This window comes from Papaver somniferum, chromosome 1, assembly GCF_003573695.1.
Source record: "Papaver somniferum cultivar HN1 chromosome 1, ASM357369v1, whole genome shotgun sequence".
NCBI classification, from domain to species: Eukaryota; Viridiplantae; Streptophyta; class Magnoliopsida; order Ranunculales; family Papaveraceae; genus Papaver; species Papaver somniferum.
Window position 1 is genome coordinate 203955618 of NC_039358.1, and position 24414 is coordinate 203980031.

The window sequence follows — 24414 nt, forward strand, 5'->3', positions numbered from 1 at the left end:
ATTACTCTACTAACTCAACCTAATTCATCAATTTTTCTTCTAGGTTTTCAGAGAAAGATGAGAAGAGAAATTAGTGAATTAGATAGGTAGAGGGGTAGGGGATTGATGGGAGAAGGATGGGTGTGGTTGGTTTGGGTAGTTGAGGCAGGTGAGGTGGTGGTTGCGAAGGCAGAGCAGGTGGAGAAGATGGTGGTGGTCTGCAACAGGCATGGAGGGGGAGAGGTCGATGGAAGAAGGAGAAGGGGGTGTTTGGTAGGGGTATATGGCTCGGATGTTAGGGTGTTGAGCAGTTGCAGCGAGTGAAGATGTTATGCGATCTGGGCCGTAGGATGTGAAGATGGTAGGTAGATCTGACGGCGATGCGGAGGTAAGCGAGGAGCGACCGTCGGATGAAGTGATACAAAAAAACCAACGGTGCTAGATGGAGTTAGGTGCTGTAGTGTTAGACATGAGCTTCCGATTTCGATGAACGACGATGAAGCGACCATTGGATGATGAGATGGATCCAATCCGACGGCTGAAGATGGAGGCGTATGGATATAGAAAATGGGTTTGGGTAAGGGTTTTGGGCTTTGGGTATGCCAAGCCCATATCTTCTTTAAGAACAATTCTTCCTTTTTGAGCCCATTCCTAGCTTTTTGGACGTGCGCTCCATTCTTTGCGGCTTCCTTGCGTAATTTCTTCCCGGCTTTTCACTACTTTTCTGCTCTATTCCGCTCCGCAATTCATCCAGACTTTATTTATTACCTAAAAATATACAATTAAGTAAGAAAAATATTTATTCTTGAAAACAATGAAAATACAGAATATGAGATAAAATGTAGAATTAATGCACAAAAGATGAGTTAAATGCCAACAAAAAGGGATAAATATATACATTATTTGGCACTCATCAATGGATCGTCCATATGGACCTCAAACGATCTCCCAAAGGTGGTCGGACATGCCACCTTTTTAAGACGCTCAATCCGCGACTTATTTAATCAAGCTCTAAAACAACGATGTTTCATGCACATCGATTGTCTTGAGCTGCTTGCTTAAAGCGATGCTTTACATGCATTGAAGACATGCATTATTTTATGAATAGCGACTCCATAAATAACTTAGTTTTATAACCTAATAGCACCGTATGCTATTCTTTGCGGCAAGTCCCACGACTTGACCCACTCACTTGAGACATCGAACATGTCACAAACTGGGGGATACTTACAGGGATATTGGTCTGGCGGTTTAGAGCGTGCGGCGCGCGACGCTCTCATTACAAGAACGTGTCAGGAAAGGATGTACGATTGACAACGATGAGATTAGCGGAAGAAGACGTGACCACGTGATGATCACCACTTCTTACACGGCCCCACTACTCCATTACTTAACTTCTTCCACTTCCTATGAGATTAGAGTTGCGCTCAAATGACTTGTATAAATAGGTTTTCAACCTATTTCGAAAAAAACACAAGTGTTATCAACACAAGTAACCAGAAACCATATTCTGATACAAGTCATAAAACATCCACACCTTCATAATTCAACATTTTGATCTCAAACACCTTCTTCGCTTCCCTCCCTAAGATCAACCCTTCTCCTTCACTTTGTGACCGAATTGAATATGGAACGACCATTTCTTGGTTTAGGCCAGAGTTTTACAAATTGATCTCTCGAATCTAAAAGTACTCCCATGCAGTACATTTGTTTAGGGTTTGAATTCGTTTCTCATCAACACACCCAAATTTACCAAAACAACAGAATCAGTTTTTACCCTCAAACAATTGGCGACCACAGTGGGAGATTGATCTCTCGGTTGCAAAATCAATATTTCAATGTTCATTCCAGTTTTCTCAATTTCAAAAGGGTGGATCTTAGATCCAATTCAATCGTTGAATTCAATTTAGGTTCAACAACCAATTTCAATTCCGGTGTTCCATTCGCTAAGAAGCTTCATAAAAATGCTTTTTCAAGCAATACTACTATAAATGCCTTGGATAGCTGAGCACCAGTAAATCTCCAGATGAAAGGACCAGAAAACCACGTGGGGACACATGAAGACGTGACTACTGCATAGAAGAACGCAACGGCTTCTCTGGAGATCCGGATGGAGCAATCGCCTTTTCTGCAAACACCACAAGTGTTGTATGGAGCAAGGCAGAAATGCCTCGAAGGGTCCACACCCAAAAAGACAAAGTGAAGATTCGCGTAGCTGTTATTCCAGTATGGAGATAGTCGACAACAAATCTCAACACCATTGGAGTCCTAAGGAGACACCTGCAGAGATCACAAAATAAAAAGTCTATCTCTATTCCACCACTGTTACCAACTTAAAGTCAGGAATATCCGCTACCACTTCATCAACAAAACGTGTAGATCTAGAACATGGCGTAATTCTGAGAATTCGTACATCTACAACAACAAAGGAGGCTTGACCCATCTTCAAATCATCATAAAGGGTTCGCCTATTATGTCAACCCGGACAACAACGAGACACTCCCTTAGATGTGACACCTCCGATCACCAAAGACAGAACTACTGCCACTTCCCCATCAGGATGAGATACTGGAGGATCCAGAGGAGGCCAACCCCCTATCACCATTGTTGATTTAATGGAAAGACGGGAAGTTCTCTCTAAGGCTCAGATGGACATGGCTACAACTTAGAAAGAGGTCCTCACTTTCCTCAAGACGCTAATGGATCGACTACCACAAGAGCCGTGTCAGTCCATAGAACCAATAAGGAGTACTTTCAACACTTTTGGCGCAAGCACTTCAACAGGGTGTGAATTCATAGATGAAGAGATTCGTGCTACTCCTAAGCGCTCAAGGGAAATGAATCAGCCATCCAATTTCATCACGCGTAAAGATCTAGAACGACTTCTCTAGCATCGAGGAGAGGAAAATCCGGTAGACCTGCACCAGCATCAGCCTCCTTATCCTCCAGTTTTGCAAAGAGTTCCTCTTCCGAGAGGATACTCCTCTCCTCAATTTTCCTTTTATGACGGAACTGGTAATGATCGTGAACACACCTCTCATTTTCTGGAGTCATTAGGAGAGAACGAATACAATCATGTACACCGCTTGAAAGAGTTCTCAAAGTCACTTACTGGAAGAGCGCACACCTGTTACAACAACATTGCACCAAACAGCGTATCCAACTGGTGTGAGATGGTAACCTCTTTCTACAAGAAGTATTTCTCCGTATCCGAGCAAATCACCTTTTCAGATTTGGGGAGGATGTTCCAACGAAACAATGAGCATCCAAATGATTATGTCAAGATGTTCAAAACCCAGGCATTGTATTGTCACGATCCAAATATGATTGAACAACGATTGGTGGAACTATGCATTAATAGGATGGTACCCATCTATCATGCTATGCTGGAGAATCTACAATTTCAGACATCCTCTGAACTTCGTGAAGCTATTAAACGCTCGTCTACAACAGCACCTTCCCTACTAGAAAGAACTAGGCCTTCCAGGAATGAAGAGACTCATGATATTCGTGTAAGCATACATCTCACCAACAAGCAATACAACCTTCAGCCTTCTGTAAGCAACTTCACTGAAGCAGCAAGAGAAAAATTAACCACCGAGATACAATATCCTGCGCGTCCAAAGCCGCCAACTCCAACCTCAGTACCACATGCACGACTATCACAATGATAAAACAACGTCCGAGATATACCATATCTGGCTTGACGGCAACAAAATCGGTGAGAGACGCTTTCAAAATTTCGTCTCCCATAGAAGAAGTAGTTGCATTACCGAAGGAGGTTGCACCCGGGACTTAAGAGGTACATACGAAATCTCCATGTCAAGAGCTTATTCATATTTGCACAACCTGTTAGTTAAGTCATCCGCGTGAGGGAACTTCCATACTCCTCAAAGACGCGATCCAAAGATGATAAAAGCAAAGGAGTGTGGCTGGGGACTGCTCAACACTATCCATCTCAAAGATGTTGAATTTAGAGAAACACAAGCACATTATCATTATGATTCCAGGATGTCCAAAGATGAGGACATACTTAAGAGAGCAAACGTATTGTCAAAAACCAGCGATACGCCTGGACGTCTATGAAACGCGACGTAGACGCAAAGACGCCCTCATGATCAACAACTCGTATGATCCTCATAAACATTGGGTTCAACTCCAATTCTATCCCAAATAATTTCTTCAGAGACCCAGCATGATGGCATCTATCAAGTTGAAAGATACTCGTGGGCAAGGGACTGTCTCCCTCTTCTCCATTCCATAAAGAAACATCAAGGAAGCTATCGGTTCCTTCTCCCTCTAATAACGAGACGATCTCTACCATAATATGAAGACTGCCAAGTTCGTGCAATTATCTACCATGCCTCTCCCTGAAAGTCTCTTCTGATCATAGCTGCTGCTAAGAATCGTTGTTGCTCTCCAGAGCTTCACCATAGCAACAACCACTACGGACAGAGAGCCATGTAACTCACGCTTGGGGACTGAGACTCAGCATGAAATTCCTTCACCGTCAGTCAAGGACTTCTTCAACACAAGAGAGACGGTCAATCAAGAAGCATGTAATTTGCAAGGGAAAATCAAACTGAAGGAGAAGTCGCTTCAACGCTCTCTCCAAAAGAAGCCGCTTTAACGCACGCTCTTTCCAGAAGAAGTCGCTTCAGCGCTCTCACCTGAGCCCCTTCAGCGCTCCCTTCAGAGACCGAATCCGCTTCAATGCATCAGCAAGCCAGACCGACCGAATCATGCATTCCATTGAACTCGGTGACGCCTACCCAAGGCCTGTATAAAGCTTCGTATCAACAACCACATCGTCGTCAAAGTCAGATTCGGTGTTTCAAGATTTCCAATTTCCTATGGGAGGGGTACATGGGCTGCCAAAAGTTTGGATACAATACAGATCTATCAAGAGCGACTCTCTCCCATTGATCAAAAAATGTCGAATCCAAAAGATTTCCGTCTTTATCAATTCGTCAACCACTTTAGCAGCAAATACCGTGGAAATACGTCTTTCAAGAGAAAATAAGCTCAGGATAATTACACCTGGGGACTGTCAGCACAGGATGCCTTCACGTCCCTCAACTGGTTTATTTCTAATATCAGCATCATCACTGCTGAAGCTTTACGAGCCGCATAAATTTCTTAACATGAAGACATACACGTGCATCAAAGACTCCAAAAGTACAAGTACAAGATATTTTCACATATCCAGACACGTCATCGAATCTGAAGTGTAACCGGGGACTGCTCATCGCATCCCATTCCATACAACCATTCAAGATTTAGAATACGGTTCAAAAGATGTCGCTTGGAACGAAGTCCTTGAAGATATCCCTAAAAGCAGCCTGCTTCAACATTGAGACGGTGGCGCAGTACCCAGTGATAAGAGCATCATGAATGAGGGATTATTATTTGATCAAGCCCTGGCTCCAGCCGCATGAAACAAAGACTTCAAAGAAGTGTCATCAACGTCAGGGCCAAGGGCGCCTTCACTAGAGTCCTCTCCAGGAGATGCTTCAACATCCTCTCCAGGAGCTGCTTCAACGTCCTCTCTCGAAGCCGCTTCAACATCCTACAGAGCCGCTTCAACACGCTTTTCGGAAGCTACGTCAACGTTCTCTTTGGGAGCTGCTTCAACATCTTTTCATAAATTGCTTCAACATCCTTTTAAGGATATTCTTCCTGATAGGGCTCGTTCACATAAGAGTCGAGGATTATGACATCGACATGAATAGTTTGAGATCCCAACCAACCGTATGCCTAATCTACCTGGGGCCAACCGACATCATGCTAGGGGAACGTTCACTTGGACGCCTCTTGAACGTGACATGTTGCAAGGACAGGCTGACCCATCTCTCCTGGTAACATCTAACTTTGTCTCATAAGTTTTATCTTTATTCGTCACTGTCTAGTGCTTACCCCGCAACAACATTATCATTACGTGCTAAGCAGGGGACTTAATGTTAATGGTGGGTTTTAGTTCAAGGAAAAAATTGTAAAACCTGTATTTAATTCCTATCACCCTGCAAGGGGTAAAGTCATTTTTAAAAGTGACGAGTGCAAAAAAAAAACCCTACTCGCTCATTGAGCGATTCAATATATATGAAATTCACTCAGAATGGTGCGCGTAGTAGCAATCCCAAATATTTTGTGATTTCTATTTATACCAGCATTATTAATTAATGCATGATTTGCCTAGTATTTTTCCGTGCTATGTTCTTATCCGAACTCTCACCATTGACATGAAATGACGATTAAGTGTTCACTCTCAGCAGAGTAGCATGAATCTCTCGAAGTGCCAGTGTTGAGATATGCATGAAAATACCCACACAAGCTACATCACTGTCTGACAAAGAGATGTTCGTATAAACGCACTTTTAATTAAAGATATCTCGATCACGCTTAAATTCCTTAAGAAAAATCTAGATTGTTAATATCAGTCTCAGAAACGATCACAGTTGTTCAATTTGGCCGCGTGTTTCGGCAAACCTAGACCAATCCCGACGGGACTAGGTAATAACCACATTGACCGCCAGCGGGCCCACTAGTGCCCCAACCGGTCGGACTTTGTTTAACACATTCTAGCACTGTCAAACGCCAACCCCAAATAGGAGTGGTCACGCTGTTGAAGGAAAGCACGAACGAGTTAGACCGTACAAAACGGTCTCAGAAGCATCACGACCATCCAACTTCGCCAGCCTAGTTGGACGGCTTGGATCTTCCCACGGATGATTAAGGAAGTGCCAGCATGCACACTGGCGGCTCAACTTTCCCCTTGCTCGATCGGCCTATCCACATCAATTTCGTAGAGCCACAAATCGTTTGCCCAAACTAGGGCAAACACGATGTTTTCAAAACCCTAATTTGGGTCGCGGTAATGTATTAGCGTCTTAAATCGATTGCAACCATCCAACTTAGCCATCCTAGTTGGACGACTTAGATCGCATTTTGGACAATCAAGGAGGTGCACATGAGTTCACCACCGGCCCAACAGTATTCCTGCTCGATCGACTTACCCGTGGGAAGTCAATGATGCATCGAGTCGCTCGATTGAACTAGAGTAGCCGTGGCTATTCTAAACCCTAATTCACGTTTGCGGCAGTGAACTTGTGTCGCAAATCGATCATGACCATTCATCTTCGTCGGCTGAATCGAGTGGCCTAGATCTGATTTTAAATGGCCTAGGAGATGTTAATATGCACGCCAACGTCCCGTCTTCACACATGGACGATCGACCTGCTCTTATTAGCATCCAATACTCACGTTTGATTAGCCAAACTAGGGTTGGCCACATGGTTTCCAATCCCTAATTTGAATCAACGGCGACAAACATATGCCGCAAACCATCTCGTCCGTCCGAATTCGCTAGCTTGGTCGGACGGCTTGGATCAAGTGTTAAGTGATCAATGAGGTACCTCAATGATCATCGACCACATCTCTTTCACAGGGAGCGATCGACCAAGAGATGGCTCGTCCATACGGCCCTCAAATGATCTCCCAAAGGTGGTTGGACATGCCACCTTTTTAAGACGCTCAATCCGCGACTTATTTAATCAAGCTCTAAAACAATGATGCTTCATGCACATCGATTGTCTTGAGCTGCTTGATTAAAAGCGATGTTTTACATGCATAGAACACATGAGATATTTTATGAACATTGGCTCCATAAATAACTTAGTTGTTTAACCCAATAACGTCATATTCTATTCTTTACGGCAAGTCCCACTCACTTGAGACATCGAACATGTCACAAACTGGGGGATACTTAATGTAGTATTGGTCTGGCGGTTTACAGCGTGCGACGTGCAAAACACTCATTACAAGAACGTGTCAGGAAAGGATGGACGGTTGACAACGATGAGAGTAGTGGACGAATACGTGACCACGTAATGACCACCACTTCTTACACGGCCCCAATACTCCATTACTTAACTTCTTCCACTTCCTAGGAGATCAGGGTTGCGCTCAAATGACTTGTATAAATAGGTTTTCAACCTATTTCGACAACAACACAAGTATCCAGAAACTGTATTCTGATATAAGTCACAAAACAGCCACACCTTCATCTCAAACACCTTCTTCGCTTCCCTCCCTATGATCAATCCTTCTTCTTCACTTTGTGACCAAATTGAATCTGGAACGACCATTTCTTGGTTTGGGCCAGAGTCTTACAGATTGATCTCTCGAATATAAAAGTACTTCTGTGCAGTGCATCTGTTTAGGGTTTGAATTCGTTTCTCATCAACACACCCAAATTTATCAAAAACAGCAGAATCAGTTTTTACCCTCAAACAAAAGGTTTAACTGTAAATACCCTCAGTGTTGGTGGGTCTTGCACAAACACCCTTAAGGGGTAAAAAATAAGTCCAAAACAAAACCAGATTTAGTTGAACTCTTTCGCTGTACAATCTCGTATCACAGTTGGAAGTATGAAGAAACTACGACAAAGTGGGAAACATCACTGCAAACACCAGTACCAGTAGTAGTAGATGGAGGAAAATAAGAAATTACGTCAAGCCTCCTCCCAGATGATATCATTGTGGAGATCCTCTTGAGGTTATCGCGATTCAGGTGTGTATGCAAACATTGGTGCAGTAAGTTGTTCGGAGACCCTAATTTTGTTAACATGCATCTTAAAAATATCATTGCAAGTAGTTTAACTTTTTTTTCAATTAGAAATTATCGTGAATTTTGTATGCTTAAAAGAAAATCGTCACAACTAACAACATATGAAGATGACTGCTTTGAGCCCATGAATGTAATGGATATTCCATTAAAGCAACAATTGCTCAAGTATCCAAATTTATCGAAACACTCATGGTTCTTGTAATGGGTTGATTTTGATGAGTAGTCGTAAGGATGGAGAGGATATTAATCTTTGCCTTTGGAACCCAACTATGAAAGAGTTCAAGGAAATAGATCAAGTTGATTCGAAACTCAAATATGGAGGACCAAGGCTTTATACTTCAAGATATTCCAGAGTCACATATGGGCTTGTTTATAACTGCGATACTGATGATTATAAGATTGTTAAAGCTATAAATGTCTACGGTTATAAAACATCAGTAATCATAGACGGTTTTTCATGGTTATGAATTTCAAGTTTATTCATTACGATCGGGTTCAAGTTTTTTCAAGTTTATTCATCTCATCGTTACTTATAAGATGCATTCTGACAGTAATGTGTTTGTCAATGGGGCTCTTTACTAGATAGCAAATCCATGCCCTTATTCCAGTGATCCAGAATCTATATCAGTTTATTCCTTCGATATCAGAGGCGGTAATTTCAAGGAAGTTCCGTTGCTCCACACGTCTATGATCTAATCTACTGCGAGAGAATGAAACTATGTGTTTTACAAGAGTGCCTTTGTGTAGTTTTTATTGGTCCTTGTAATATTGAAGTATGGGTTATGAAGGATCACAAAGTGAGAGAGTCCTGGACAAAAAATTTCATCTCCCAACTCCCAGTTGAAAAACTAAAGTTGTGCAACATTACATTACAATGTGAATTCAAGAATGGTAAAGTCTTATTTAAAGACAGATCATCGGATAATGATCACCGTGGTACTTATTTCTACTAAAAGAAACTTAATATATTGCAGCATCCAATGATTATGGAATAAACCCTTATCAGTGTCGCGATAACCTCTATTGTTGCACCCAATCTTTATTGCTGCAGCAAGAGATTATACTTTTTTGTTACACTCTTTTCATATTGTTGCTACAGTTGTGTAGCAAAAGTTTCATTTTGCAGCAGTTAATTATAGCATTTAGCTGCAGTTAAAAAGTACTGTGACTATAAATTTGCTTTTGCAACACCTATATTGAAGGTGTGGCAATATATGGTGTAGCAATATCTAGATTTCCTTGTAGTGTTTGTTATGAAAGACTCAGTGCACCACATGTCTGAAGTTACCGAGATCTATCACATCTCAGAACACTCTGCAGTATTGAAGTTACGTTGAGAGTGTGTTGTGAATTTCTGGTGCTTATGCAGGCGGAGAGTAAAAATTTCCGACTTTATAAAAATAATCGGTAAGAAAGGATCAAAATCAATAACAATGTAATTTTTCGTTTCTCCCAATCTTTTTTTCTTTGTTTTTCTTTTTAATGAGGTTTTTGCATGGCATATGAGGCATTATAAAGTAATGAAAGCGATAGGGAAGACAATACATTTTATAACTTTCATTAAACCATATAAAATATGGATGGAACATTTATAATTCTAGAGATATATAAGCTCAGAAGAAAAAATTCTAATCAAAATTAGTGACTAAGAAGATAAAAGTAGATGTTAGCACATCAACCAAATTAAAGAAATATCTATTCTGTTGCGTTATTGGAGATGAATTCGAGGGTGAATACTTGAAAGAACCTTCACATTTGTTTGTATCACTTGCAATTCCTAAGCGGCAACCCATCGAAGGAAATGTGAAGCAAAGCATGGAATCATCCCCAATAACGGAAATATCACCTAATCGCACGAGAAACGGGCACATACGTGTAAAGTATGAAGTCATAACTGAACATGGATCGGGAATCAAGGCATTAAATGCACTGACAAGGCACGAGGGAGGACCAAAAGGGTAAAGTCATGGTGGGCCCCGAAGTAGAAGATAAGATATTCATATCAGGAAGAACTACGACATCTGATCTAGCTATAATAGGTCATTGACATTGGGTAAAGGCATAACCGGGGCGTACAAATGATATCGGGGAACTCATCTATCAGAACAAAGCGGGATTAAGAACCAGATGTCGGGAGAGAGCCATAACACACACCCGAAAGAATCATCAAAGAAGATAGAATACGACTAACAATGTAGTCTCGTTGTATAAACAGTCCAGCCTATAAATATAGACCCTTGTAATGAGAGGAAGGAAAGTAATTTGTAAGTGATAAAGGAGAGAAACATTATTGAGGAGAGAGTCAGATTGTTGTAACTTGGAAGTAACCATAATATGATCATCACTTCACCCCCGTGGGCGTAGGTAATCATACCGAACCACGTAAACCTTGTGTTCTTATGTGTCTATCTTTTTACTTATCTTGCAATCACTTCATTGAATGTTAGATGTAGGATGTATTACTTCTTACAACTACATTTTGGCACCCACCGTGGGGGGTCGAGTAATATCTTTAAGATACCTTGAAAGTTGTTGAAAGAGTAAAATTTAAAGCTCATAGTCATTTATGATGCCATTTGAAGCTATAAAGATGAACTTTTGTTGTTAGATTATGTCTATGCGTCACTTTTCTTTAGGTTTGCAATTTTTGGCCCTAGTTTCTTAAAAAATTGAGTTGTTTTGATTTCTGGTTTGAGTCCGCTCTTAACCACAAAATTGGTGATTTTTCTTAAGGTTCCTTGATCACGTGAGTTGCTAGAAAGATTCAAAGCTCCCAAAATAGCATCTATGATGTTTGGTTGAAGCTACAAGAAACTTCATCTCACGATCTCTTCAAAAGAAACTCTTCTCAAAATAGCATCTATCATAACACCGCCGGTAGATCGGCTCAAACTGATGAGTCGAGCTGTTGAATGGAGTAATTTGTTGGTTTCCTTAAGCGTCTGTTTGAAAGGTCTTCTTTCTGTTGTCTTCGTTTAAATTGTTGAAGGTAGAGAGTCAAATGGAAAACCAAAAAAAGTTCCAAGGTAAGATTATCCTTGATGATCTCGAAGGAAACCATAGAGGGAGGCGAATCATGTTTAAAGTTACACCTCTAGGAGTGGTGATTCCATCAAAAATCTATGAAGGAATTCACTGCGTCTAAACTTGGTTAGAGTTACTTCTCCGACCACCTGTACGGTTGAGTGACACCACCAGGTGAAGGGAATGTCAGGACAAATAATGATGCATTTGGTGGTGCATAGAAATCATGGACAGTGATGGTTAACGGTTTCAAAGGTTTCTTGGCCGGATAAATTAATGATGAAGATTCAGATGAAGATTTCGTCAGTGGAGACAACAAAGATGAAGTTCGTTGTTGGAGAGCATCCCTATTGATTTTAAAACCTAAATTAATAATTAAAAATCGTCATCAAAACGTAAAATAAAACTTCAAAGAGGAGATAAAAACCACCGTAAAGCCACCATAATGGTGTAGACAAGTAGAAAGATAATAACAACTAAACTAAAGTGAGGAACTAATTTAGAATGTAAGAAAAAAATGAAGAAATGTGCTTAGATGTAACCCAAAATGGACCTGATCTGAGTAGAAAAAGAGTTGCCAGTAGCCTCTTTTTGGAGAAGAATAAGGAATGAGAGATAAGATATATGATATTCTTTCCTTATGGCTCGTAAGTTTTAACACTTAGTATTTACTCCATAAAAGACTGACGATGGATATAATATATCAGCTCTGGCAAGTACAATTAGTAGATCATATATAATTTTTTTATTTCTGTGGTGCAAAAGATTTTAACCGACTAGTAAATAAACTTTGTGTCAGAGTTAACAATTTATAGTAACGATAGATTACCCGAAGATTTTGAGTTTGATTTATTGGGTAAAGGCAAAGTCCCATCCCTCGTTAAGTGGTAGTAATGTATCCAATCTCGACTGAGACGGGATCTCGTCGAAAAATTCCCGGTCTTGGTCCTTGGCCTAAATGAATCTTTCAATCTTGTTGAGACGAGATCTAATCGAGAAACTCATTTAGATAACACAAGTTAGCGAACCGAAGGGCAATATTGAACTATCATTATAAAAAAACATAAGAAAACTTTTAAAAAAAATCAATTTTGTTTGTTTTACGTGAATTGTGGATTATATTTCGACCGTTCAGTTTAGTCTAAAATCTCTAATGTCTTCATCAACTGCTTGATATTAAGGTGTAAAATTTAGAAACAAAAATTTCGATGCTTCATCAGGAATCCCACTGAGATAAAGCTTCCAAGAAATTGAGACGAGACCAAAATCCGAGATTCACTACATTGAGTGATATAGGAAAGCAGAATTGAAATATCGCCCAATAGGCAATGACTATAGTTCTTGGGATCTTCAGTGGTCGGCAAACCTAAATCCCTATTAGAGTGGGTCACCCATGGTCAAGAACTGCAAATGCTATCAGTGAACAATGCTACCATATGCAAAATTCTTTGATGCATTCTTATTTGTCTATACAATTCAGAATAATGTATATATCACGTAGAGTGAGAAATTGGAGAAACCGAAATTAGTTGAGATATTTAATTTACACGGGAAAAAACTCAAGAAAAACTTTATTGATAATGTAAAGGGAAAACAAAACAAAACAAGAATTAGAGAAGCTTCAGCTTTTTGCCACATTATTCTTTTGTCCAATTTTCGTACCTTAATTCCCTTCCCTCCAAATTACACGGGTTCATCCTTCTGCGTCGACCATTATTGTTGTGACTTGACCCAAGCATTTATAGAGATATTACAAAGACGCCTCTCAACTGTCGTAACCTGCAATAAATTTGCTCAAGTGCTATGAGAGATTTTTTTCCACGTGGTGGACTTGATGCTCGATAGCTAGTCGAGTCTTGATAGGAATGTAGTGTGCGTGCTTTCGATTGCGGAAAGGATTTTTGCTCACAATGTAACAAGGTTGTAGTGCTTGCTACTCGGGCTGGTTGGTTGTTTCTTATGTTAAGTACGAGTCTTTGGACCGACATCGGGCGTTGGGCTCGTGGTCGAGACGAGACTTTATGCTTGCCAAGGTGCAAGTCTTTCACACTCGCGTGCAAAATTTGCGAAAGCAAGACTTAATTGCTCACGTGCAAGGTGAGGCTTTAGGTGCTTGCCATGTGATGCAAGGTTAAATATTGAAGGGTCTAAGCAATCCTCATTTCGAACTTGATCATGTCGTTATCCATGAACCTCGAACTCGATCATGTTGTTGCTCCAAGTGCACATTAAGGTTTCTCAAACACAAGAATTCTTACTTCCATATTGTGGGGAATTGAAAGAAGATTCCAATTAGCCAAAAAATCATTCAATTGTGACTTAAAATGAAGAAGTTACTGACGAAACAAGATTTTCACGAAGCACGCGAGTTGTTGCCGACGTGGCACTAATGACTGGATCAACATGTTGACGTGGCAATGCTGATTGTAAACATTGTGCTGACACATATGTAGTTTTAATTTGCTGACATAACACGAGTGACTGTACTTGTGTGCTGACATTTTATTGCTGACTAGGCCACAATTGCTGACATGGCACCTGATAGGATTTGAAAGGTCCAAATCAGGTTGGACCAAGAATGAACTGGTCGGGTTGGATCGAACTAAACCAGATCGGTTGGACCAGTTAGTGAACTGCATGTTTGGGTTGGGCTTGGATTGGTTGGAGGCTTGTTTGACGATCTTAGCAGCTCGAACAGCTTGAGTCGGCTGAAGAGGCTTTCCTTGAGAGTTGGCCAGATGCATTCCAGCTTGGCTCGGAGTGGCTCGAACAACTTGGATCGCCTGCAACACTATTTTTGTTGCTATTGTATTCGCAACACTTCTGCTACTGATATCGCACCGGTTTCTTCAACTATATCGCACCGGTTTCTTCAACTCTCATAACGCTTTCTTCAACAACAAGGCTTTCTTCAACCTTACAACACTCTCTTCAACCTCGAAACAATTCTTCAACTGGTTCGTAACGGTTTCTTCAACTGTGTCGCAATAGTTTTCCGATGAACCATAATAATTATTATTTTGCATGGAACTCGTGCAACATTTTTGTTGTTTTGTATCAGACTTTTCTCAATGGAAATAACACGATCTTTCACTCGAATCCCCTTAGTCAGCGCTAACGTTTGTACCCAAAATTACTTTTAGATACTAAACACGATTGATTTGTGATTATGATGCAAAATTAAAGTTAGATAACTAGTAAAAGATGAATATAGAAGACAAAGAATTTAATGTGGTTTGGCGAGTGATGCCTACATCCACAGAAGAATCCAGTAGGGAATGATTTTATTGATAATCATAATATAATTTTATTTTTTCAGGTTAGCTAACATATGATCCCATCCCTTCTCAGGGTTTAGGATACATTTATTTATAGAGTTAATGTATGCCCAAATCGGGTAAACTTGATATGCAAGCAACTTGGGTAACAAGACTTCTGGAAACTTCTAGAATCTCTTTCACGGGTTAGACGAACTTGATTAGCGAGCTTTCGGTTAATTTATTGATGATACAAGCACCTAGATTTTTTTTATCTAAATTTTTTCTTCATCTAAAATATTTGGATTGTCCACTTATACAACTTTGCCTGAGACTAAGTCCTATTGACTAGATTTAGCTGCTAAATTAGACAATAAGCGTTGCAGATTAGAAAAAAAGCGTTGTCTATTTTAACACTATTTCTCTCTCTAGACATATCTCGCATGTGAACTAGTAACGAGATCATTTCGTTGAATGGTTACGTGCAGCAAAAAATAACTTTTCGCTATATGGTTCAGCGCAGAGTGGAATAATCCATGGTATCTGGGTTGTTCCATCCAACAGAAGGTAAAAGAATATTGCGTTATCCCATTCACCGCGACCTAATTTTATTTTTCGCCGTTCTATTCAGCGCATCTAGATGCTAGATTGGAATGACCGTAGGACTTATTAGGTTATTCTGGCTGACGTGAACTTCCAATCTAAATGCTAGGCTGGAAAATCATATATAGGACTTAGAGCTTCTCCAATGGTGAGTGTGGATGTTTCATGCGTGGCATCGCTTTTAAGACATCCTCTAGGTAAAAAATCATTAGGAATAAATAAATTTTATCCCCAACCCATTAAATTGTTTCACCTTTCTTTACTTATTTGTAGGAATATAATTGATTAAAAAAATTCAGTTATTGTTCTCATTGACTTTTATTAGTAAAAATGTGACTAGGATGGGAAGACATGATATTCTCTAAGTGAATGTCTAAACTACAGGTTCATCTAGAGGATGTCTAACTTTTTTTTTTGCCACCTCATCCCCACATCAATGGGTTGGAGATAATTTTTTTGAAATATGATTGTATACGTGGATCAAGACTTGTTCCCTCACATACATTCCATTGGAGAAGCTCTTAGCGGGAGAGTGTAAACTAAATTGGCCGGACGTTCAGTTTTTCCCACCTTTAATTTGGCGGAAATTCTGTTTCCAGCCCATATGGCCAAATATCAACTTGGTTGCTTTTTCTCCGTCCTTGGTGAAGCCGCGTTTAGGCTAAGTTGGCTAACCATAGTGCTAGCCATTAAAGAAATCAAACTGACGGTTTCCGTACCTTTACATAATTAAACGGCTAAGATGATTCATATCAGAATAATTGCCGTTATTACTTAAATAACCCTGATAGCAGTACAAAACCCTAAATCGTATATCCCTATATAAACAACTCATTCTTGTTCATCTCATCTCAGAAACTAGCCGCCATCGACACATCAAGCACATTCGAGAAGCTTTTCTTTTGATTTCTCGTTTTCTTTTTGTTGTTATTACTATGTTTTTCAACTACAAATCTTGATTGATTATGGCACATGAGGAACAATTTTATCAAATGGGTAATTTGCATCTGACTGTTTAGTGATGATAAACACCTTGGAGATCTGATGCCTCAATCTTGATTTATTTTTATTTTTCAATTTTGATCTGAATACTTCTGATTGTTTATAGTTGATGAAGAGAGAATGATATGATGATTAGATTAATTTCCCTATTGGTTTGATTGCTGATATGATGGCAAATCTAGTATTAGCTCTATCTGATCATTCTCCATCTCTATCCAGGTTGATTCTGGTTTATAGTTTATGATTTTTTTAGATTCTGTGATTGATTTAGAGATTCTGATTGATTAATTTGTGTATAGATTCTATATGTAAAGATCTAGAAATCTTGTTAATTTTATGCTATATTGTACCAAGATTAGTGTTCATGGGTTAAAATCCAGCTAACCTTAATCTTGATTTGCCATAACGGCTGTAGCTAAACTAAGGAAAAGAAGTTTACTGGCCGGTTGTTGCTGAGATATTCTGTATCTCTTTTTAATCGACAAATCTGCTTACCGAACTTCTCACAGTTATTATCCCTAATTTTGATTAAATCATTGATTAAGAGCAGTATTATCTATTTATCGCACATAGTTCTTCTTGGATATCAAAATACGATGATTTTTAGGATTTTATTTGTGCGAATAACGAAATGAAATCCACTCTGCTTGAGTCTTCTCCTTGAAAATTTCATCTACGGAGATGTGCTCCAATGTGTTGGATTATAGATAACCTAAGTATCCCCATTCAGATTTGTTTTTCTTATTAGTGGAATATGGATGAATTTTGATTCAGGATAGTAGAAATCTTTAATCTTGATTTTCTACAACGGCTGTAGCATAACAAATAATGTGTAAATCTCACTGAATTTGAGTATCCTTTCATGTCTCTTTTCATCTTGCTTCAGAGTAATTTGGTCGTTTGTTAATTCTGCAAACCAATCCCTTATGTTTTCAACTGCAAATCTTTGAATGTTGATTGATCATGGCACATGAGGAACAACTTTATCAAATGGGTAATTTGCATCTTATTGTTCAGTGATGATAAACACCTTGGAGATCTGATGCCTGAAACTAGATTTGTTTTCATTTTTCACTTTTGATTTGAGTACTAGTTGATGAAGCGAGAATGATATGATGATTAGATTAATTTCCCTATTGGTTTGATTGCTGATATGATGGCAAATTTATGTATTAGCTCTATCTGATCATTCTCTATATCTCTAATCTGTGCTCTCTGCTTGTTGATTATTGTCTCATAGTTTGATCTTTTATGATTGAGTTAGTTGTGTACAGATTTTCTAGACCTTAATGTGTTAATCAAATGCACCATTCCTTGACTGACATATGGGCATTAGTGGTAACGGGTCCGTAATGCTAATAACTGCTTCTCGTACAAAGGCTTTGGAGACTCCTTAGTATGCTTTTGATATGCCCTTTTTTTGCTTGGTGGTGAGCTTTGCCCCATCTGCTTCGGGTTGGAGGAGCGCGCAGCATCTTCGGATACGCCGAAGCACGACTGTTCACAATGACAATGCCTCATTCTTGCAGCAGCAGCACTGGATATGTGTCAGTGCAGCAGCAGCACTGGATATGTGTCAGCAGCTTCGGTATATTTGAGGAGCTGGAAGCTTCCTCTGAGATGTAGAGGTTGTACATCCATATCGGAGCTGGGGAGATGAATTACAACTTGGGAGATTGTTATTTAGGGTTGGATGGCAACTTTTCATCCACGGGATATGAATCATTGGAGCTACGTCAGTGGGCTTAGATTGAACCACCGTACTGGAACTGCATTGTTAGACTAGGACCGGAGCTATCTTCGGGCAGGGACTGCATTGTTAGACTAGGACCGGAGCTATCTTCGGGCAGGGACTGCATAGTCAGACTAGGAACTGAAACTGCATGTATAGTCTATCATCGTCTTGACCACTTGTATTGTTATGGTCACGCAGAGTCTTCAGAGCAACGGTGGAAGCTTGCATTGTTGTCATTGAAGATTGTCTGTTTTGTACTTCATAGCAGGAGTTGATCTCTTTGTCATCATCTGGATCGTCTTCCGGGACTTCCTTTGATCATTGGCACCGGAATTTGTTCATTGTTACAGGCATTGCACCGTTGTGGTTGGCTTTGTACTTGGGAAGCACGTATGTAGCATCAGGAGATTTGGGTGTGTCACCTCAGCAACAGTGGCACAACAGCAATGGTTCTCCATTAGTTGATCACAGCAGCTTCGCAACGTCATGTCGGTAAAAATAGTAACAGGTCCGCACGGACACAACGTCACTTGGTTTAGTCGAGCCTAGCTCCATTTGTTCTTGCTTGGATTGCTCCACGTTGAGGATTTTATACTCCATTTTTATTTATTTCTCCTTCATCGATCGATGCTTGTTCATCTGTTGGCAACGTTGAGTCCATCTATACGAATGGTCTTCGTTGGACTACTTAGAAATTTTACGTAACTTCAAAATAGCATGAGTGTATGAAATTCTTAAATATATGTTTTCTATAATCTATGTAATAAGATAATTAATTAATGGCATAAGTAATAAAGATTAGTTAATAAATTGTAAGATTTTCTAAACAGTAACAGGCTCATTAAGTATCTATATGGCCCCTGCCTTGTGCAGATTTATGAATTCATCATCGTTGAGCACGGTGAGTGTTTTGAAACCGTAAGGGATTACCGTGTGCTATGTTTGGGATCACCCTGTTGGCCAATCCCGGTCATAGACGCTTACAGGGGAGTCCGGAGAGATTGCACGTTTCCCAGTGTGATGATATGAGAACGGTGGTGCTTGCCCCGATTCTCCGTTTTAGTATCCAAAAATGTATGCATTATTTAGAACTATACTGGATTTACAAAATTTATGTGATTTACTAAAAATGTATGAAATAGAACCGTATGCATATGCATTTTAAAATGTATGCCAGTATCGTTGAAATGTAAGGAATATAAGTGTTTGCAAACTCTTTAGTTGTGTGATGTATGTATGTATGCCCCCTTTTGGTTTCAGAAGTTGGTTGCTGAAGCTTGTGAAAGCAAAAGTGATTTGGACGCAACAGCTGATTGGCAGCATCAAATTCTGGAGCCTACAGTTTGTGGCTTTGGTAGCAAATTTTCTGTAGCAACAGTAATACACTAATACGTCTCTCGGCGGCGTCCGAAGCTTTGGTTAAGCAGCAGTGTCGTCGGTGTTAGTCCTAACAATTTCATTGCTTTGCACATGGTTATTGGGACCTGACTATCCAGTATTGCCTAATACTTCAATTATAGGTAATGGTGCTAATACTTTCTTATTTTTTAATAATTGGTGTGCTTATTTTTCAATGCAAAGACTTGGCATCACTAAAAAGGGTCCTAATGATTTTAAGGCCAAGGTTAGTGATCTCATTGTTGATGGATTTTGGGTTATTCCTCCAAAGACTAAGGAATTGATTTTACGGTGCAATATTGATGTTTAATTTGCCTCTTATTGGTGGTGGAGATGATTACAAAATTTGGGACTTGGACAGCAAGGGCGTGTTCTCTGTCAAGTCTAAGGGTGCACAGGAACCGAGCCGGACCGACGGACCGAACCGGAACCGATGGAACCGTACCTGATTTTGGACCGAACCGAGGTACAAGGTACAAGTACCGGTCCCAAAAATAGGAACCGAGCTCTGGGGGGTACAGGTACACGGTCCAACACATGAACCGTCCCGTACCGGACCGAAGTCCCGAATAATTGTGACCGTTAGATTTAGGGGATAAGGGATCTGTCTCAGCCGTTGGATTAATAGGGGGTATATAAGCTCTGAAGAAATTCTTAGGGTTTCAGTTCCCTTAATTTTTTTCTCGCCTCTTCTCGCCTCTTCTCAGTACTTCTCTCTGAGAAGAAGAAGAAATTCTCCCCTTTTTCTGATCTTCATCTTCTCTGTTACTTCGTCTGTTTCTTCGTTTTTGATTCCGGTGTGAAGAAAATTAGAGAAATCAGTTCACCAGCTGTTGCTGCTTCTTCTTCACCACCACCACCACCACCGCCTCTTCTTCTCCACCACCACCATCTTTACTATTCAGATGAATAAATTAATCTTCTTCTTTTTCTTTCAGTCAACAACAATTTGTTTGATGAACTCTGATTTGTGGTAATTTGATTTAGTCAAGGTAAATCAGTAAGTCACTCATCTGCTTTTGGGTAGTTTGTTTGATGAACTCTGGATTCTAAATATTTAATTGCATGTTTAGTTTAATTGTTTAATTGCACGATTGAACCTGATTTAGGTTTGAGATGAATTTGGGTTTAATTGCAGATTAATTTGTAGTTGTACAGCTATAGATTGACTTAGGGTTTTTATTAATTTCAGGTTTGATTAATTTGTTAAATGAGAATTTGGTTTTTATAGATTGCATGTTTGATATAGGGTTTGTTTGAGATCAATTTTGAATATCATGGATTGAATCCATTGGTTCTATTGAAATTAAACAACAACAACAGGTAGCTTTAGGTTGTTTCTGATATGGGTTTTTGATTATACAGGGAATGGGTTGAGTTTGATGTTGTAGATCTAATGGTAATCTGGAAAAGAATTTGTTAGCTGTTGAGTTTTTGAGATGCCTACTTGGTGTGACAGGTTCCAAGTATAAAGCTTTGATAAAGGTTGCAAGAGTAGCATAGCCTGTTCTTCTTTCCGTCTATAAGCTGGTGAATCAGCTTTGGCAGCTGCTGTTCAACTCATAGCATGCAGAGAGTAAAAGTCTTGTATTTGAGATTGATTTTGTTTTTATTTTCGAACTCTTGTAGTGTGTTAAATTTAAACCCTAAAGTTTGAGACTAATATGAATGTTTTGGATGGTGCAGGGGGTATGTTGGATACACAGTTCTGGAGTTATTAACTATTCTCTACAATCACCTTAGTTACTACACATCTCAGACCTGCAATTGAAGTTTTAGGTAACATTCAGACTATCTCAACTCCAACACACTCAACTGCATTGAGTACATATCTTGCTCATAATTTCAACATTCATCTAAAATTCATCCTCAGCTGCGTTACATAATCCTTGACAGCAATACTATAACTCAAGCTCAACTACAACACAAACTAAAACCTCATCTGCAACTTCAATTTGAAGTACACATCATTTCCAACCACAATTCATCCACCACCATACACAACACCCTTAGCTGTAAAACCATTCTGCTACTGAAGTACACTTGCAACTCCAATTCAACATCACTGCCAGATCTAATTCTTCTTAATCTGCAATTGCATACTCAGAATACAACCCAATTGTAATTGCAATACTCTCTGCAATCTGAACTCCATAATCTTGACTTGAGCCATAACACCAACAACATCATCAAATACTTCCATTCATTTCAGTTCACAGGTACCTGTATCTCCATCTTAGCATTACCAGTACATATACTCTCTATAATTACACCAGTTCAGTACTTCTAACAACCCCGCACACCTGTAAACTTCTAAAGTTTGAGACTAATATGAATGTTTTGGATGGTGCAGGGGGTATGTTGGATACACAGTTCTGGATTCAGAGATTTTCTATTAAAGCTGGAGCTTCTTAGAGAAATTGTTGATTCGGGATTTGAGCATCCATCTGAAGGCAATTTTTTTTACTTGGATTCTTTTATGTTTTTTATTTGAATTAGCTATTTCTTTGTTTAAGAACAAATAACGATTTTGGAGAAGTAGGTCCTCTGCGAATTAACATTACATATTTATACTGTTTGATAACTAAACTACTTAAGTTAAATATTTTCCTAGGTATTTTTCCATTGCTGCAAACTATGTCCAAAAATTTCAATTTCTCTATAACCCACTAATGTACTATGTATGCCCATTGGAGTCATTTATGTCTTCCTCACTCTACTTCAAGGTGAACCATACATGTTTGTACAAGGATCTATTGAACTTTGTCTTTATTGTTGCATTCTTAAGTATTGTTAATTTTTTTTGTACTTTTGTATAGAATGCAATAGATGTGATGAGGTAATATTGATCTACTGGGCTCACTTTATAGCTTTCCATTTTTGACTAAGCAATTGTATCCATTTTCTTCATCCAGGTAATACTGTATAGCTTTCCATTTTTGTTGAAATTCGGATCTTCATCCAGGTAACTGAAAAGTGCAACTGACTTGGATACATTCAAATTATACATGTTGATTAGTGTATGTTGTTGCGCATAGGTGATAACTTGGCCTGAATAAAGAGAGTCTGAACTGTAGTTAACTCTCCAATCTTTTCTCCAAGTCTGCAAAACAATGAAACACTTATGCTTATGCAGTTATGCTTAGAACAATGTTTTTAATATTTATGAACTTTTATATGTATGAAGTATGATACAATGTCTTTATTTCATTTCTTGTTTCATTTATTGTTTCATTTCAGTCATAAGCTGGCATGGATGCATCAAGTCAAGCTCATGAAACAGCTACTCCTACACCTACAACTGCTACACCTACCACTGCCACAGATACAGTTGTTGGATCCTCAATGCAACCAACAAATGAAGCAGCACAGCCAGAGACAGCAGCAGTAGATGTAGAAGCTACTTCTACTCAAAAGGGTGGTAGTAAGATAACTTCTAACGTTTGGAATTATTTCAAGAGGTTAAATGTTCAAGATGCTGCATGCAATTACTGCAAGAAGGTGATAAAGGCTCATACTGGAAAGAATGGTACAAGTGGAATGTGGAAGCACTTCAACAGATGCAAGCAGAATCCTAACAAGCCAAGGCCAAAAGGACAACAAACTCTGACATTAAATCCTGCAGCACTGGGTGAGGATGAAGGTCAGTTAGTCTGTACTAATTTCAGTCAGGATAAATGTAAAATGGCAGTTGTTGAATTTATTATAATTGATGAGATGTCATTTAGAGCAGTTGAGGGTGAAGGTTTTAGGAGAATGATGCATGTCTTAGAGCCTAGATTTGTTGTGCCAAGTAGAATGACTATTTATAGATGTTTATTAGACATGTATGTATTAGAGAAAGAAAAGTTGAAAAATTACTTCAAGTCAACCAAGCAGAGGGTTAGTTTGACAACAGACACATGGACTTCACCAAACAATTTCAACTACATCTGTGTAACAGTTCACTTTATTGATCAGCAGTGGAAGTATCAAAAGAGAATTATTATGTTTTGTGAGGTTAGTGGTCACAAAGGAATTGACATTGGTGAGATGTTAGAGAAGTGTTTGTCAGACTGGGAGCTTAAAGATGTGTTTACTGTCACTTTGGATAATGTGAGTGCCAACAAGGTAGCAATGGATTATTTGAAGACTAGTATTGTTTCAAAGACAGGGGCAGAAGAGAGAGCTAAGTACTTGCATGTAAGTATATGTATATGAATATGAGTCATATGACTTATTTATTTATTTTACTTTCTACAGTTCTACTTATTTATTAAAATATCTAATACTTGTTTGAACTTTGAATTCACCTTTTCAGGTAAGGTGTGCAGCTCATGTACTTGCACTTGTGGTTAAAGATGCTGTGAGGGTCTACAACAAATCAATTTCAAGAATCAGGTCAGTTGTCAAGTATATAAAAGGTTCTCCATCTAGGTTGGCTAAGCTTAAGCGTTGTGCAAAATTAGTTGGAATAGAGTCTAAGGTAACATTGATATTAGATGTTAAGACTAGGTGGAACAGCACATTCTTGATGCTACAGGCTGCAGAAGTGTTTGAAAAAGCATTTATTAGGTTAGAAAGGTATGACAAGGAATATCGGCAGTTGTTTTATTACCCAAAACATAGTGAGAAAGATCTACCTGATGCTAATGATTTTGATATTGATGTTAATGTTGGTGAAGAAGAAGAAGAATTTAGTGAAGAAGAACAAGAAGAAGTTGAGGTGACAGGGAAGAAGAAGGCACAAAAGAAGAAGAAGAAGGTAGTAGTGAGGAAACCTGCTCCATGTGAAGAGGACTGGATCTTTGC

The 24414-nt window shown here is 39.2% G+C and overlaps 5 non-coding genes across 5 annotated transcripts; all 5 read left to right on the forward strand.

The window, feature by feature from the left end:
- Positions 1–16451: 16451 nt before the first annotated feature.
- LOC113342200 lies at positions 16452–16541 on the forward strand. Its single transcript, XR_003356507.1, has one exon. It is a non-coding gene; the product is annotated as a small nucleolar RNA Z101 (small nucleolar RNA).
- Positions 16542–16608: 67 nt separating this feature from the next.
- Positions 16609–16694, forward strand: LOC113342222. The gene has a single exon (XR_003356527.1). It is a non-coding gene; the product is annotated as a small nucleolar RNA Z102/R77 (small nucleolar RNA).
- A 202-nt stretch (positions 16695–16896) lies between these two features.
- Positions 16897–17001, forward strand: LOC113342283. Its single transcript, XR_003356562.1, has one exon. It is a non-coding gene; the product is annotated as a small nucleolar RNA snoR109 (small nucleolar RNA).
- A 449-nt stretch (positions 17002–17450) lies between these two features.
- LOC113342203 lies at positions 17451–17541 on the forward strand. Its single transcript, XR_003356508.1, has one exon. It is a non-coding gene; the product is annotated as a small nucleolar RNA Z101 (small nucleolar RNA).
- A 54-nt stretch (positions 17542–17595) lies between these two features.
- Positions 17596–17682, forward strand: LOC113342215. The gene has a single exon (XR_003356514.1). It is a non-coding gene; the product is annotated as a small nucleolar RNA Z102/R77 (small nucleolar RNA).
- Positions 17683–24414: the final 6732 nt, after the last annotated feature.